This window comes from Columba livia, chromosome 6 (genome assembly GCF_036013475.1).
Source record: "Columba livia isolate bColLiv1 breed racing homer chromosome 6, bColLiv1.pat.W.v2, whole genome shotgun sequence".
NCBI lineage: Eukaryota > Metazoa > Chordata > Aves > Columbiformes > Columbidae > Columba > Columba livia.
The window spans coordinates 27,042,828-27,059,851 of NC_088607.1; the positions used below are offsets into that span (position 1 = coordinate 27,042,828).

Below are 17,024 nucleotides of genomic sequence, written 5' to 3' on the forward strand. Positions count from 1 at the left end.
ATTTTAAGGTGATTAGGATCTACTTTTATAATGGTTTAGAAATTAATTTCTTCTGTATGTTACAGTTTTCAAATGAAGCCCAGTGAGAGACCAGATGAAGACTAAAGACAAAGTGTAATCTTCATCTTAAGCATTTCAAGTCCATTTTTTTTTGTTGTTTTTCTTTTGGTCTTTTGAGAAATCAGGAGGTCTAAGTAATTAAAGAAAATGGCATATCCTTAACACAGCTACTGAGTCCCTGCTGAAACGATGTGTTTTAGTGATTATGATACACTGCAATTTACAATCAATATATTAAAAAAATAAAGGCTGCTCTTATCACTACTACATCTTAAAGTGGGAGCTGCTATAGCTCAATTTCTGTTGAGCTGGATAACCTGGCCTGGTTGCTTAAACCAGCTCTGGCCAAACAGAAACCTAGGAAAAATTTTATTCAGACACCTCAGAAACATCCCATGGAAAACAAATTTGTAAAACAGAAATTTGAATTCTTCTTTTTTACAATAATTATTGATGAATGATGACTTAATTCCAAATTGAAGTCAAACTTGGAAAATATGATTGAAATCTGAAATATTCATATTAACTGTGACTGATTTTGCTTCCCTTATCCTCTTCAGTTTTGTTCTTAAGCTAAGCAGAAAGGGTTAGGTCCCCAAAAGATTATATTCTAAAAATTCACTCAGCCACTGAATCCTCTTATCTTTTTATTCTACTTAGAAAAAAAATGGGCTCTCCCAGAGACTATAAATGATTTCTGACCTAAAGAGATATCTTACAGTGCCTCAGAGCACTCTTCTTGTAAGTAATATAGGATTAAATGATTCTTCAGTTGAATCTTGAACTGTTCAGAAACATAAAAAAGAAACATATAAAGCTTGCCCCCTGTTGACTTCTGTAGTGCTGTCAAGCTTTTGAAGATTTGTGTCAATGTAGTGATTAGAGGACACAAATATGGAGGAAAAAGCTGGAGATGATTCCAGCTTAGCAATTCTCAAAACTCTAAAGTTGCAAGAACTCACCTAAAAAGGACAAAACCCACTGTCAACCTCCTCTAACTCAGCAATTGTCACTCCTTACCCTCAGATAAGATTAGGGCAGCTCAAAATATCACTGTGGCACTGGTGTGGAGTTGTGTCACTTCTCAGTCGGGGCTCTAAGAGCTGTCTGTCCCCAGCTTCATTGTGTTTGGCCCACACTGTCCATGCTGGAGTCGTGACTGGGCTCAGCATTTGCACACGATTCACTAGGGCTGCTGTTACCTGTTCAAGAGTGTTGTGCTGTACCCAAATTTCGTGCTCCCTGAGAGTGAAAGAGGCTGTAATTAAGCCTCATGTTTTAGCACAGTTTTAGTGCATTAAAGACCCAGTTAGTTTAAAACCAAATAGTAGCTGGCTGCATCCTGGAGATCCACCTTAGATGGGAAATGTCCCCCTAGCCAAGTTTACACAGAAACTAAATTATCAGCTTAGTTTGGCTAAAAAGTAAACCTTGATACTGCCAATATCTATGTATTTTCCATTAGAAATCATTTTGGTTTTTTTATCTGAGACTAAGACAAGTCAGGGAACAAAAAAAAATATTTTTTTAAAATCACATTTAAGATGTCCTTTCTTTTCCTGTCAGCTACCTCTGCTGACTTCAGCTCTTTCCAGCAACTGGGGTGCAGAGCATGGAGGTTTTTATTTGTTTGTGAAATCAAAGGTAGGCTTTTCAAGTTCTTGCTGCTTTATATGAAACAAATATACATATTAATATTGTGAGAATGCTCTTTCTGTCATAAAGAGAGAATTACAAGTATGTCTGCCTACAAATCACAACAGTGGTTGACAGATTTTGCAAGTCGGCAGTAGCCAAAATGTTGAATTTTGTTATTTCCTTAGCCCATGCATCATATAAACATAATTTTGTTCTTCAGAAATTCTGATTATTTGTTGTGTTCATTTCCAATGACATTTCAAGGCAAAAACCATAAAGGACATTGTGCCTATGTGTTAATTCCCACGGTGAACTGGCTGAAGGAAAGAAGCCAGAGAGTTGTGGTCAATGGGGCAGAGTCCAGTCGTAGGCCAGTATCTAGTGGAGTGCCTCAGGGGTCAGTACTGGGGCTGGTAGTGTTCAATACATTCATCAATGACTTGCATGAGAGAATAGAGTGTGCTATCAGCAGGTTTGCTGATGACACCAAGCTGGGAGGAGTGGCTGACACCAGAAGGCTGTGCTGCCATCCAGCGAGACCTGGACAGGCTGGAGAGTTGGGCAGGGAAAAAATTAATGAAATATAACAAGGAAAAGTGTAGAGTATTGCATTTGGGTAGGAATAACCCCAGGTTCCAGTATAAGTTGGGGAATGATTTACTAGATAGCAGCGTAGGGGAAAGGGACCTGGGGGTCCTGGTAGACAGCAGGTTGACCATGAGTCAGCACTGCACCCTTGTGGCCAGGAAGGCCAATGGCATCCTGGCGTGTATTAGAAGGGGGGTGGTTAGTAGGTCAAAAGAGGTTCTCCTTCCCATCTACTCTGCCCTGGTGAGACTACACCTGGAATATTGTGTCCAGTTCTGGGCCCCTCAGTTCAAGAAGGACAGGGAACTGCTGGAGAGAGTCCAGTGCAGGGCAACAAAGATGATGAAGGGAGTGGCGCATCTCCCTTATGAGGAAAGGCTGAGGGAGCAGAGGCTCTTTAGTTTGGAGAAGAGGAGACTGAGGGGTGACCTTATCAATGTTTACAAATATATAAAGGGTGAGTGTCGCAAGGATGGAGCCAGGCTCTTCTTGGTGACAACCAATGGTAGGACAAGGGGTAATGGGTTCAAACTGGAACACAAAAGGTTCCACTTAAATTTGAGAAGAAACTTCTCAGTGAGGGTAACAGAACACTGCAACAGGCTACCCAGGGGGGTTGTGGAGTCTCCTCCTCTGGAGACATTCAAAACCTGCCTGGACACATTCCTCTGTAGCCTCATCTAGGTGTTCCCCCTCCAGATGGGGGACTGGACTAGAAAATCTTCTGAGGTCCCTTCCAATCCCTTACGTTCTGTGATTCTGTAAGATTAATTAGATTAATTATTAAATGTCTATATGTAGCACAAAATTCTGATGGATTCAAATTCCAGTTCAAGAAAATAATAATATAGGTTTTGAAGCATACCTCTCCCAACCAAGAGGATAGCAAATGAAACACTGTAGAAGAAATCAAAAGGGCTACAGAGACTGAAAACACAGTTATAATGAAACTTCAGTTACCCTATTATTAGGGTATTCAGGGTAAATGAACTATATAAAGATGCTGGTATTGAATTTAGACTTGCATTTTGTGTGTGTTCTTCAAGTAGCAGCCAAGTAGTAGAGTTCCAGGAAGAAAAGGTTCTGGTTAAGGCTCAGGACTTCATTAAAAATGTGTAGAAAAGGTACAGAGCTGCAGTAATCAAAATATCCCCAAATTCAGCTGCATTAGGGTTGCAGTAACCTCTCAAAATAAGGATAAGAATATTTTTTTCCTCTCCAAAGGAAGGTTACATGAAAACATTGACATTTGCTGGAGAGAAGCCAAGGGATCAAATATTTGTAAGGTGGTGGATATAATTGCAAGGCACTGTACCTGAAGTTTGGAATAAACACATGCAGGTAAGACTTGAGAAAGGCCAAAATAAAACCAGCAGATTTCTTCTGTTTACATAGCTGCAGTCCTTACTTCTTACTTCACTGATGGTTTGAGCTGTATAAAAGTTTACTCGGTAGAGCAGAATAAGTGCAAATCTAACTGCTAAAGGATTAAAGAGAAAACATAGAGAAACCTCAAGAAATGAAAAGAAAATTAATAACAATTATAAGAATTTAAATACATGTTTCTCTATGTTATGTGAAGAAGCAGCAAGCCAGGACTAGGTGCAAAACATAAAATTCAGACAACACTACTACTAGCATTTTTTTTTTTTTTTTTTTAAACTCTGACCACATTTGGATTGATTCACAGAATGTTAACTCTTCAGGACAGTTGATTCATTCCTTACTATCCAATTTAAACAAGTATTTGCATATTTATTCTTAAGTTGTTGTTCTAAGTATGAAAGACCCAAGTGACACTGAAAATAGATAAGACCATCCGATAAAGTGAGTGGCACAAACAATGTGGTGTCCTGGCTTATCTATTAGAAGCACAAAAGGCAAATACGTTGGAGTCAGATGATTTCAGGCAACTCAACTGAAAGCTCACAGTTTTCTGTTTAAAGAGAAGACTGTAGGAACGAAATAAGGACTCAGCAAAACAAGTCGATTCAATGTGAATCACGCTAAAGCCATTTATTACAGAAACAAGTCTCTTTATGTACGTAACTATATTCTAATCACGCGTTCACGCTCCAAGCATGGATTCGCTAAATGAGTATCGTGGGCTGTCCATGCGCTGGAGTCTCAATGATGATACGTCCGATGATTCACGCCACGCCAGGACCCCGGTGATTGAGGAACGCCCCTCTCTCTCACAGCAGATTCTGTTCTCAGCTTCTCTAAGAGACCTTGAGATTCCTTTGAGCCTGACTAATTCAGCAACAAATCTTTATCTGTCAAAACCCCTCCACAGAAGACCTTCCTGAAACTTTGAATTAATTGCATACAAAGCATGGAAATTTCATTCATACTGAAACAGTGGCCCAGCAATGTAGCAAACAATCTTATCTCATTACCCTTATGCATTGCAAAACCTAGTTCATTAAAGCAGGCATTATTCAGAAAAAGACGACCTGGGAAAAAAGAGGCAAATAGTGCATCCCCAGCAGAAACATGGAAAGGTGAAAAATTAACACTAATCCAAGCATAAAATACCCACACAACTGTAAGTGACACTTTTTCCCTTTCAGTTTTCATCACAATTTGCAAGCCAGGAATCAGAGAGAATATGCTGGTCCCAGCACAGTGCTACAAACACATCCTGTCTCAGCAGAAATCAAAGTACATTTCCCCAGCAGTAGCAGAAACAGAAAAAGCTTCCTCCATGTTACCTGTATCAACATTTCCTATAGATTACTAATGGCTTCTGGTTGCTCCCCTTGCACCATGAGAATCTACCACTATAACCATCAAAGAACCACCTCAGAAAAGCCAGGCATCTCTGATAACCCTGGGGGCCCTGCATCTTCCTCCTCTTCTCTCTCAGTAGAGAGAGGAGGATAGGGGAGGCTTTTTTTTTTTTTTTTTTACCTCTCCCTCTTAATTTCAATGTAGTGTAAAAATATCATAGGATTATCCCAAAAAAAGCTATTTTATTTTATGATAAACCTTCCATAAAATACAGGACTCTGGCTTACCTAAGAGTCAAAACAACACAATTTTTTATTTGTGCATCATTCTAACATAACACAGACTAATGTACACAGTATCATATTGAAAACAGGACCTCAAAATATGTGTAGCAAGTTCACAGCCATGAGCTGTTCACAGCTTTCGCTCTGCTGAAAACAACTCTGCATTTAGAACTTCCAAATGTCACTTATCCCTTGCCGACACAAGCTCACTTAGAAACCTAAATTAGTGCTAGGTGTATCACCTTTTGCAATATGCATTATGTCTCAAACATTTGAGTGTTGAAAAGCAGCAAGGGAAAGATGAGTACCTGTTGTACAAATCTGTCATTTCCTATTTATTTAGGGAAACAAACAGAAAGCCATTTTTCTCCTGAAGTTGTTTAGAGTGCTTAGGACTGCATGATGGAGTTGTGAATAATATCTTTGGAAGGCAGATTAATTTCTTCTAGCACTGATTGAAAGTGAACCACTTAACTTCGGACTGATATGAGTGAGGACCAGGGATCAATTCTGTTTTGCAGAGTCTCTTTTCTACTAACCACTGGAAGAAGTTTGTTAAAAAAGGAAAAAAAAAAGCTGGTAGTAATGACATCTTAAAAATCTCTGAATTTCTAATAATGGATTTAGAGATATTTAATTTACTTTTTTAAAACACAGATTCATTAACAGTTGCATGAGGAATGAAGACATTGCCACTGTCCCTTGACACTGCACTTTGGATAAGATTTCACTGGAAATTCCTGGCCAGATACTGTCCCTGTAGCTAGTAATGGATTGAAATTAGTTGCTACTCCTTTGTTTTTTTCTCCTCTGAGACAGAATTTGGATGACACCAGTGAGCCATGGCTCCTTGTGTGAAGAGAGTCCCTTCATCTATACTCTCCTACTCTGGGCCTGCTTTAGTTCTGATACCAAGCTCACTGCTACAGGTGCCCATAGCTTTAGTGCACAAAACAGCTGAGACTGTGCTGGCTGCTGATAGAAACCTGTGAGAGTGAGTATCCTGCAGTCTTCTGAGTACTGCTTTATAAACCATTTTTTTTCTTAGAATGAATTTTATCAGGAAGGATTACTTACCTGGAAATATATACTAGAAGTTAATAACGTACTGAGGGTTGGGAAGCAGAGAGGGAAGGTGTGGAAATACAGATTTGCAAAGTGTACTACTCAACTGAAAACGAGTCTCAGAGTTTTGAGATAAAACGCATATAGTGAATCATAGGAAGATCTATAATCCTAAAGCATAAAGGTATTTAAATAAGTTAGAGTTCAGTATTAATATTTGCAGAAGCATATCCCAAACAAACCTACTGTCTTGTTTTGTTAAAAGCATACAACCAAGTTCTGTGTTGGTTAATGTTGCTTTTGGTAGTTACATGTTACACCTGGTTCTATGTCCATCTTGCTACCAAGAAAAGTGTCATTTTGTTAGGTGGTAATATGTTTTTCTTCGAAAAAAAAATATTCTAACTAGGACGTGTGAAAGCCTGCAAAAATGTATTTCTAAAATGTAGCTATTGGGAAAGACATCCAAATGATTTAATTTTATGGAAACTCCACAAACTTTAATCAACATATATAAGGTTACAAAAAAAAAAAAAATCTCAGATTGTCTACACCTGTTGTGGCACCTCTACTTCTGGAAATCCTGTCCCTCGGGTGAGTCTAACATGCATTAGGAACAGTTTTGTCACCATGCATGGTACAGGAGTATATACTAGATAATGTTCCAAGAACTGTCCTTATCATAGCACCTTTAATTTCATTCTATTCTATGAACTTGCACAGCTGCAAGACAATAGAAAAATATATTTATTGCACCTGTACTTAAGTAACTTAACAAAAGTGTATTTAAAGTATGTTTTAAATTTACTCTGTAATATACACAGTAAAATCCATTCTCCTGCCTGAAACTGGGTAAGCTTAAGAGGGCAGGACATTGTATTTGGTCAGGAAGTAGTTTATTTTTACATTAACATAGTTCTGCCATTGAACTTCAAGGTTGTTGAGTTGTAGTGGCAGAGCCAGAGAGGGCTGTCTAACTTATCTAAGCTTTCTCTTATCTTATGCATGTTTTGATAATCTTATTCAAGAAGTTAGCCTTACAGTGAGATGATCATCTATAATTACTTGGGATGGAAACACCAGGTTTGTCATGTTAGCTGTACAGATTTAACTTATTTCAAAACATCTGTCTCAGCTTGTTTGAAAGCAATCAGCAGCGCACCGGGTGGATCTCAAGATGGATCTAACTACATTTCAGAAGATCATGAAGAAGATCACTGACATAAGAAAAATTATTTGAGCTGGAATTCTGCCCTCGCTGAATTCAGTGGGCCAAAATCCCAGCTAGACCAATTGTCAGCCTTCTCATGTAGGCTTACAGCATTATCTTTATTTCTACTGAACTGAGTCTAGACATGCAGTTCTATTCTGAGCTGCCACTGAAAAAGCTAAAAAAAGGGAATTCTTTCCCCACCATATGCAACACCATTTTGCTATATTTGCATATCATGTTCAATGAATTATTCTCAAATAGCTAATGCAATGTATTAAATCATGTGGAGTATGATTTCTGTTAAGATCATCACTGGGGAAATAGAGGACAGCTTTCATAGATAGGCATATTTCTGACAGACTAGTATAAGGAAAAAAAAATAAATCGAAAGGCACTCAATAGATCAGATATTGGATACATTGCATATGAATTCCTAGACACAGCAATTCTTCTTATCATAGTTTGATCATTACTTCACCTGTAAAGAGTTAGATGTTTGAGACTGTGCATGAGAAATTATTTTCACCTCTACTTCCTACTAATTTTTGTATGCAAATAGTGTTATTTTATCTTTAAAAAACCCTAATATCTTTATACATATATTCAGGAAGAATTTAAGGAAGATACCTATGAAAGGATGAAAAATTATGTTCATCAGTCTGCCAGAGAAGGGAAATCGAAATTGTTACAGCTTAGCATTTTATGCAGGTTTTATTAGACTCCATAGAATCTTCTCAATAAAAGATTACTTTTCAGTGACAATGGCTGGAGATATAATCCAGAAGGTGAAGATATCACTCAGATCTTAGTGGCATTTTATATATTTAGGCTGTCTTTTGCTATTTAGTTACAGAGTTGTATAGGAGTCTATGCATAAATAAGCAGTGTTGAAAAGCAGAGCTCTACTCTCTCCATAGTCACTGAAGGGTTTGTTATGCTGGGAGGATTCATAAGAATAGCACTATGGTCAATCTCTATTTGCTTCCTGATATTTGAGCTGCATGAAGTGAATACATAACCCCAATCAGACAGTACTTTAAATGCAATTTCTAATATCATGTTATTATAACCTCTTTCCAACATCTAATAAAATGTTGATTGTATTTCTAATCATATCCTTAGTGCTAGCATATTTCCATGCTCAAGCATGGTTAAGACCACTGACAGAATTGCACCCTGCCCTTAAAATCTTTGCAGTATCCTTTGATTACTACTCATTTTCTAATACCCAGATTAAATTATTCCTTTCCTTCAGTTCAACATCTATAATTTGTCAATACAAATGCAAAAAATGTTTATTTCAAATTTCTATCTACAATCTCAATTGTCCATTTAACAAAATCAACCAGGTCATTAAATCTTTGCTCCCCGGAATTTTCCAACAATTTAACTCATAATGTTTAGCCCTTCCCTCACACACTTAAAGATCTGGGTATCTTTTTGAAGTGAACATTTACTACATTACAGATGAACAATGGCTAATGCAAGCATCATTTAAATACAATATTACTCATGGATACAAACTTAGTTCTCTAACTCTTCTCCCATCTGCCTGCCGTCATTTGCTTCTTCCAAGCAAATAGGAAAAAATGTATTTAATTCTATCTTCTATTGTTTTACTGAGTCAATCCAATATTTCACCTTTTGACATTTTTATATGTCACCCTCTAAAAATGGGAACAAATTTATTAAGTACTCTCTTTACTGGCTTTTGGACACCTAACAACTCATTTAGTCAAAGCCTAATTTGCTGCACTTCGTTGAAGTCTCTGGGAATAACAGATTTTGTTAAAGCTAATCAAGTGCCCATCTGCTTCCTGCTTCAAGAATAATTTATCCTTCTTAGCTAGATAAACTTGTCCTTGCTTGTTTATTTCTTAAACCTTTAGACTAATGTATTGATTGTATAATTGCTGAAATTTTACAAGGTTTTTAATTTTGCCAAAGAAATGAGACAATCATTAAGAATAAGCTAATATATTCCAGAGACTTTCAGGCTTCATGCAGGGGCCTGTGTAAATTGAAAAGTTCACTTAAAAAAAAAAAAGGATCAGGAGATTTCCATTATGCTATTCTGTTCTAGTTTAATAGACTTCCTAGTGGTCTGTATATCCTATATTTCAGAATTCAAAGAGGTAGGACAAATTCCCTTAGTCTACCAGATCTTCTCCATGGACCTGATACCACATCTACTGATGTCTATGAAAATATAGAAACTAAAACAAGTAGAACCAAACGCACTATAAAAGAAAATATTCTGACTTTTAATTCTGTCTAGCTTTTTCCATGTAAAAGCATATATCCTTAGTATATTATCTATGTGTTAGTAAATAATTTTTAAAAAATCATTGGCTTTTTAGAAGATTTGAGTGAATAATTTTAGAGAGTGATTACTGCAATGGGGAATTAAATTCTTTATCTCTGTTAACAAAGGCTGTGTTTCACAAGATATTGATAAAATTCTTAAACTTTGTCCGCACTCTTTAAAAAAAAAAGTCCATCAATTTTCTTGGTCTCTAGATACAGCCATATGTAATGAAAGTAAATACACAATGTATTAATCTCCAAAAGCATTTCAAAGGAAAGTACATTTCTCACTTGCCATGCCTAAAACCAGATTATATTTGCTTTAGGTAGATTTGGTCCTCTAAATTGAATAATTATTTTGCAGGTTTTTTTTTGTTGTTGGTTTTGTTTTGTTTTTAATTTTTATGTTTAGTGTGTGAATTAAGTGTGAACGTTGCATTGTGATTGTGATATTCCACTTCTGTTCCTCCTCTATCATGAAGTATTGACTGGATGCCATTCTCTGAAACAGAAGACAAATCTAGAGTATCCACTGAGGTTTCCAACATTTCAGGTAGTCATAGCAAAAAGAGGCAAGTAGCAGATTAAAGGAAGGGTTTGAAACATTAGAATATGTTAAACTTCTTCTTCCCCTCCTTCACCCCCCAGCCACAGCCCTTGCCGAGACCTCATGATCAGAAAATTCAGGCTGCTGCAGCATTCACTAGCTAGGTATAGCATTTACATTTAATTTTCTCTTATCAGAATAAATAATTACTTCTGTGTGTAGGGTTCTGGTCTCACTACAAGCTGGCTGATTTAACTGCCTGTGCACTAGGGTCCTGGAGGAACATAAAGAAAGGAACTATACAAACCAATCCCCTGTAGCACTCCACTGAGAAGAGAAAAACTTACTGACAGGAGTAGGAAAATGCTTATGGGTTTCTGACAATCGATGATGTTGAGAGGATTCAGATTCAGAACTGAGTAATGAACATTTGTGTAAATGTTTTTGACAGATCCTACTTGTTTGCCAGGCAAAGAATTTATCAACACAATGATACTCAACTAATTTTGAAAATAATCCTAGCATGCATCTATATGCATATCTTTGAAAGAAATTTCTAAAAAAGAAGCTTGTTTTATATGACAGATAGTGAAAGATAAATATACTATGCATCCACGTGTAGGGTAAATGTAGTAACCTGGAGAGATTTTTAAGTAGATATTTTTAAAATATAACATTATCTGATCTGCAAAGCCATATTAAAAGGTCAGAATTAATAAGCACCTCACAATAAAGTAATGCAAATTATGTGAGACAGTTATCTTGCCAGTTTTAATAGCAGCTGACCATTATTATTCTAGATAAACAGCCATGTATTCCAATATATCTTATTGACAGAATGTGTTGCTCAGTTGTGCATCAGGGCAACGAATAAACAAAACAAAAAAAAGAAGTAAGCAGATATCTGGCATCAAAAGAGTGGCTCTGTGGGATACAAACAAGTAAAACATGGAGATGAAATGAGTTGGAACTGAAGCTATTTGCATTACGGATTGAACATGATGTGCTCAGTAGGAAAGCAAGCAACACTTCACTGAACAATAGCAAAATAAGTTGAATATCCCAGCAATATCTTTATATTCCAGAAATTAGCTTTTGTTGTTGTTAACACTTCAGCCTTACTTTTTTCACCAAAACCTGCAAAAAAAAAAAAAAAAATCTTGGTTTGCATCTTTCTTTTCAAGTAATGCCATAGTTCTAAATATGCTCAAATACTATAGGAGAATTGAGAGTTCTTACAGCTTTTCAATTACAAATTTGTTTTGAAATTTTTTTTAAACAACAGGCCCAGTACTGTGCTCTTTCTCTAATAAATCTTAGATTCAAAGTCTATGCACATGGAGAATTAATTCATATTTTTGTAGGAATATGCATTTAACATGAAGAAGGCTAAAAAGATCTGTTTTTTTTTTAAATGCCTCACCATTTTCACAGACTTAGAAGAACGGAAAAATAATACATTGTCATAAAAATGAACCATCATTTACAATTAGCTCACTGGAAAAAGAGAGGAAAAATTCCTATTTGTTTGGTAAATACCATGGCATATTCTATTTAAGGTATAACTTATGTTCTGGTCTCTTCCTTCTGTATTACTCCTGACATCTAAAATGTGCTCAGCTTACTAGTGATTTGAGTTTTAAACTCATCTTTGAGACCAAAATTGGTGGAAATTTAATATTGAATTAAACACATTCAGAATGGAATAATTAGGAAAACAAACAAACACAAACCTACAAAACCAAGCAAAACCAAATGAACACACAAAAAAACCCCAAACAAACAAAAACCCCCACAAAATGAAAAACCAAACACACACAGAGCAAATACCTAAAACCTGTGTTTATAAGACAGACTAGAATCTAGATGCCTCTTCCTTGTATATTAGATATTTTGCTATTCTTCTTACTCTCAAGAGGTATGATGGTTGGTAATGCTCAAATGTGAACTTTGCCTTTCCTCAAAAGATGTACAGAGGACATATCTTTCTTCTTCCACTGTGAAAATGAGACTTATGTAGGACATAAATGTTATATAGAATTTCTACTTCTGTAAGAGATACATTTCACTGAAGGAGAGGTCTGTTGAATAAGGATGTCATTTGTTTACATACATATCAGAAAGAAACTAAATCTTAAGAAACCAACTGTCCTCTGACATCTTGAATATTTCACGTTTGACATCATTTCTGGTAAAGTACCACCTAGGACATTTGGCATCTATAAATGTGAGAAAATGTACAAAAGAAATTATCCTAATTTTGAATACAGGGAACAAACATGAAAGAATTAAATGCAGAGTCCTTTACCTACTTTAAGGATCTGCGGCATAACTGTATTTTTAATGATTTTCATTACTGTTTAAGATATTATAATCCTTCCTTATCTCACAGCTCTAGGGCTATATATGTTTTAAAACATGTTTTTCCATACTTAAAGTGTCCTTTCAGAAAGAAAAAACAAAATAAAACAAATCCAATCCTAGTTCTGAACATGATTTAGTAGAATTTTGAATCTGGTTCCCAATCCCATATTAGGAAGAAATCTGTTTCTTTTAGCATAAGGTAATTTGTAACACATTTTAATGTTCTGTCTTTACTCATGTTTCTATCCCTCCATTTTCCATTTAAAGAATTGGAAAAAAAGCTGTTCATACACAACAACTGTTCTCTTACATTCTGACTTTTTTTGTACTCACAAATCTGAAATGTAGGAGTGAAACTGTTGTGAGTTGTATAAGAACTAATGAAATAACCCCATCACAATGTTAAGATTTACACCATGTCATGCTATCACTGTATGTCTGTATTTCTTTTATAGCACATTTTAACATAATTATGACCCTCTGAAACTGAATACAGTGGATATTCCAGCAGAAACTTGACAACACTATGATAGAAGAAAATAAGCTTTCTTCCCCGTTATATTATATGTTTAATAGTTTCTGTTCAATTGAAGGAGTAAAACTTTTAGTAGTCTAAAGTAAATAGAAAGCGATGACCAAGAAATTATGTCAGTCTCACAACTATTTTAAGTGAGCAAAAAGCTTGATTTGTTCTTAGCCCAGTATAGTCATAATATTCTGCAGTTATTTTGAATACTTATGTGTACACACACATATATATGTACATAGAGAGTGACACCCTAAATATTTCCTGTTGCAGGACTAGGATATAATGAACTTTGTACACAAGTATCTGAGGGAGAAGTGGAATTTACACTGGTTCCGATAAAGAAACAAACACCTGAAAACAATTTGTTGATCTTATTCTCTCAGAAGGCTAAAGATTGTATAGTTTAACACTGTTTCCCCCTGAGAATGATAATGTTATTTTCATACATTTTTAAGATAATGAAAGCACTCATCTTTTCCCTAGAATTTAATGGGAGAGTTTTCTTTGCTTCAGTGGACATGATACCAGAATCAGAGTTATACTTTTGAATAGCTTGATTTAAACTTTTCAAAAATGTTTTGTACAATGATCTAATACATTCAGTATGATGATTACCAAAATCTATGGAAGTATTTTCTGGTAGGATGATCTTGCAGGATTTTCCATGTGAAGTCCTTTATGATGGTTTCTGAATTAAATATGGGTAATTGTGATCCTGATTTCTGTTTAAACTTATATTTTAAAGCATCACCTAGTTATCTACCAAATAAAACCTACAATTTTTGACATAAGGAATCTACCCGATACGTTTCTTTTCCACTGATTACGCATCTATTTTAAAATTCAGGAGCTGAACTGTTAACTGATATAAATTTCTATCAGTGGAGTCACAACAATTTATGCCACTTGTGGATCCTACCCTCTATACCAGTTCCTTAACTTAGAGTAAGCAGTGTAAATATTTATTTGTGACAAAAAGTTTAATTCAGACCATATTGTAGCCCCAGACCTTGCACAGTTAGAACATCTTCCCACAACCCTCTCTACAGCTTTCCTTTTATTGCTTCTTATGGTCTCTGAAGGATTTCCCACCCCACTCCCTCAGTGACCATATGGTAATGTTACTGAATCTAAAAACTACTAAGACAGCCTTAAACAATCATTCCAAAGTAAAGATAATTCTTCAGACGTAAGAAACTATTGTTGATTTTAAATCAGAGTCACTCTTCTGGCAAGCCATTTGCCTCTGGTTTATGCTGGATGTATTAAAAGATTGCTGCATTACTGACTTGCTGGGCATATTGGCTTCCTCAACTCTATAAAATGTGATGCTTATTCTTCAGGAATTCTCTTTTGATCACTGCGTCACTTTTCTCCTCATACTTTATCAATGTAAAATACAGGTGATTGGAGGAGCATGCTGTTTATTTGCCTCCTAGTCACTTGACTTGTAAGTGTATTTATAACAGTCTGGCTTAGCCTTGAGTCAGAATGAAGAAAGAGTGAGTAGCATCACAGGTAACCTCATTTGTGGTTGTTTGGGGTTTTTTGTTGTTGTTGTTTGTGTTTTTTTTGGCGTATTTTTGTTGGTTGGGTGGGGGACAGTTTAAATTAAAACAGATGAAACTGATAATTTTAGCAGTGTGAATTAGAAGGAACATTTGCCTCATGAGGCATTATTCTGTAAACAGAACAAATTTGATCAGCCTGCAACTAAAAAGTAAGGGCAGCTTTATTGCTTCTAAGGTTGGTTGGTTGTTTTTTAATGTAAATGGAGGACTCTATTAATGAACTGTTTTCAATTTGAGATTGATGATAATGAAGAAAAATTAACACATACAGGATTGAGAACTGTTAGTTAATAGTATATCTGGCCTCCATTACAGTATTCCAAGCAAATATGGTGAACAAGATGCAGTAAATCCTGACCAGATTCCTGTGTAGAAACAAAAGTAGCTTATACTGAAAGAAATTTTAGAAATGCAAATAATTAAAACCTCTAGCTATTAAATAACAATCTCTCAAAAAATAACGAAAGGTATAAATATAATCACACTATTAAGCAACCATCTCATGAAGACTTACAAGAGAAATCCACAAAACTCAAAAAAATCCCAAAACAGAACCCCAAACAATAAACTACAGAAAGACAAGAAAAGCAAACAACAGCTTATAGGAGATCACAACTTTGTATTTATTGTGCTTGCAATCATTTTGAATAAGTACATTTTGGGGAAGAAAAGAAAAAAAATAAAACCTCCAGATGGCAATTAGAGATCCAATTCCTTTGGTTTATTTTACAGGGGCAAAAAAAATAAAAACAAAAATACCTGATCATGTAATTTCCTCCTACCTTTTCATTACTTTTCTTATCTTCTATGTCTGTCTTGTCTTTTCCTCCCCTATTATTTCCAATTTTCCATTCATGGTTTCCTCTGCTATTGTCTGTGTGATCCCTGTCTGGACAGTGTTCCTCATCCTCTCAGGAACCAAGTGCACATTTGATTCCAGAGGAAACTAAGTTGTGGACAATTAGACCAGCCTGTGTACCCAGGATTTTCACAGGAGTGGGCTGTGCCCAGTCACCCAAGGTGCCTTAAAAACTACAGTAACTCCAAAATTAAATGTTGCATGTCGAAAATTCATAGGATTGACAGAGACTCGAAGGACCAAAAATCAAAGCCAGAAAAATAATGGATTTTACATGAAACTTGCATGCAAGAACAAAGTCGTCCTTAATGGTCAAATAAAAAAAAAGTTTAATTGATTCAAATGGTATTACAATGTGTGCTTAGCTAGGGAAGCATTTGAAATTTCAGGAGCCCTTAAATATAACAGAGTTTTACTGTAATACCCAGCAGACAGTGTCCTTTACCCACTTGGAAATAAAGGACAAGGCTTCTCATGAAGCTAGTCCAAGTACAGGGAATGAATTGCTTAGGAAATTAAGAATCACCTGCCTCAAATGCAATGCAGTTTCACTGATCACAAGTTCTCTAGCACATACATAAAAGTAAAGATCTTCTAGACAAAAAAAAAAAAAAAATCAACCACGAAACCATGTATCATTTCGAAACAAAAGTACTCCACTTGATTTGCTGCTGCCTCTTACAGGAAAAGATCAAAGTGTTAGGACAACCATTCAATAACATTATAGAACATACATTGAAAGGTGCTCAGGTACCCTGGCGGGAGATGACATGTGTTTATATGCTATTTTGTGTGTTAGTTATAAAATACTGAGCAACTCATGTTGCTCAGTATTTTAATCAAGACTGCATAAGTGTTGAGATGCATATTTAACTTTAACAACTACAGTTAATTAGGAAAAGCATTACGTTTGCTACTGCTTCCTGACTGGCTGGTGTATGGCCAACTCAGCAGGCATTATGCAGTTTACAACTCATCTTGCAGTCCATTGTTCCCTTCCTGCAATAGGACTACAGTTACACAAGTGTTTAAGACTCAGCTGAGAATTCAGTGGTCCATAAAGAGCTCAGGGACCCTGTTCACTATGTACAGACATAAGATTTGACAGAAGAATAAGCACACTGAGCAATTAGTCTACTTTTTTCTCCCACCATTCTGTATATGATTAGCCAGTTGTGTGAGAAAGGGAAGAGAAGGTGACTCTTGGCAAAGCTACCCCTCTCCTGCCCAACACCAACACCAGCAAAGCTGTGACATGTGGGCCCG

At 36.0% G+C, this 17,024-nt stretch overlaps 1 long non-coding RNA gene across 1 annotated transcript in view; it reads right to left on the bottom strand.

Moving 5' to 3' along the window:
* Positions 1-10,922: 10,922 nt before the first annotated feature.
* The window catches only part of LOC110365697 (uncharacterized), a 176,292-nt gene continuing 170,190 nt past the window's right edge, over positions 10,923-17,024 (bottom strand). Inside the window, exon 3 of the long non-coding RNA XR_002425410.2 lies at positions 10,923-11,572. This is a non-coding gene — a long non-coding RNA (uncharacterized LOC110365697). The remainder of the gene's footprint in view (positions 11,573-17,024) is intronic.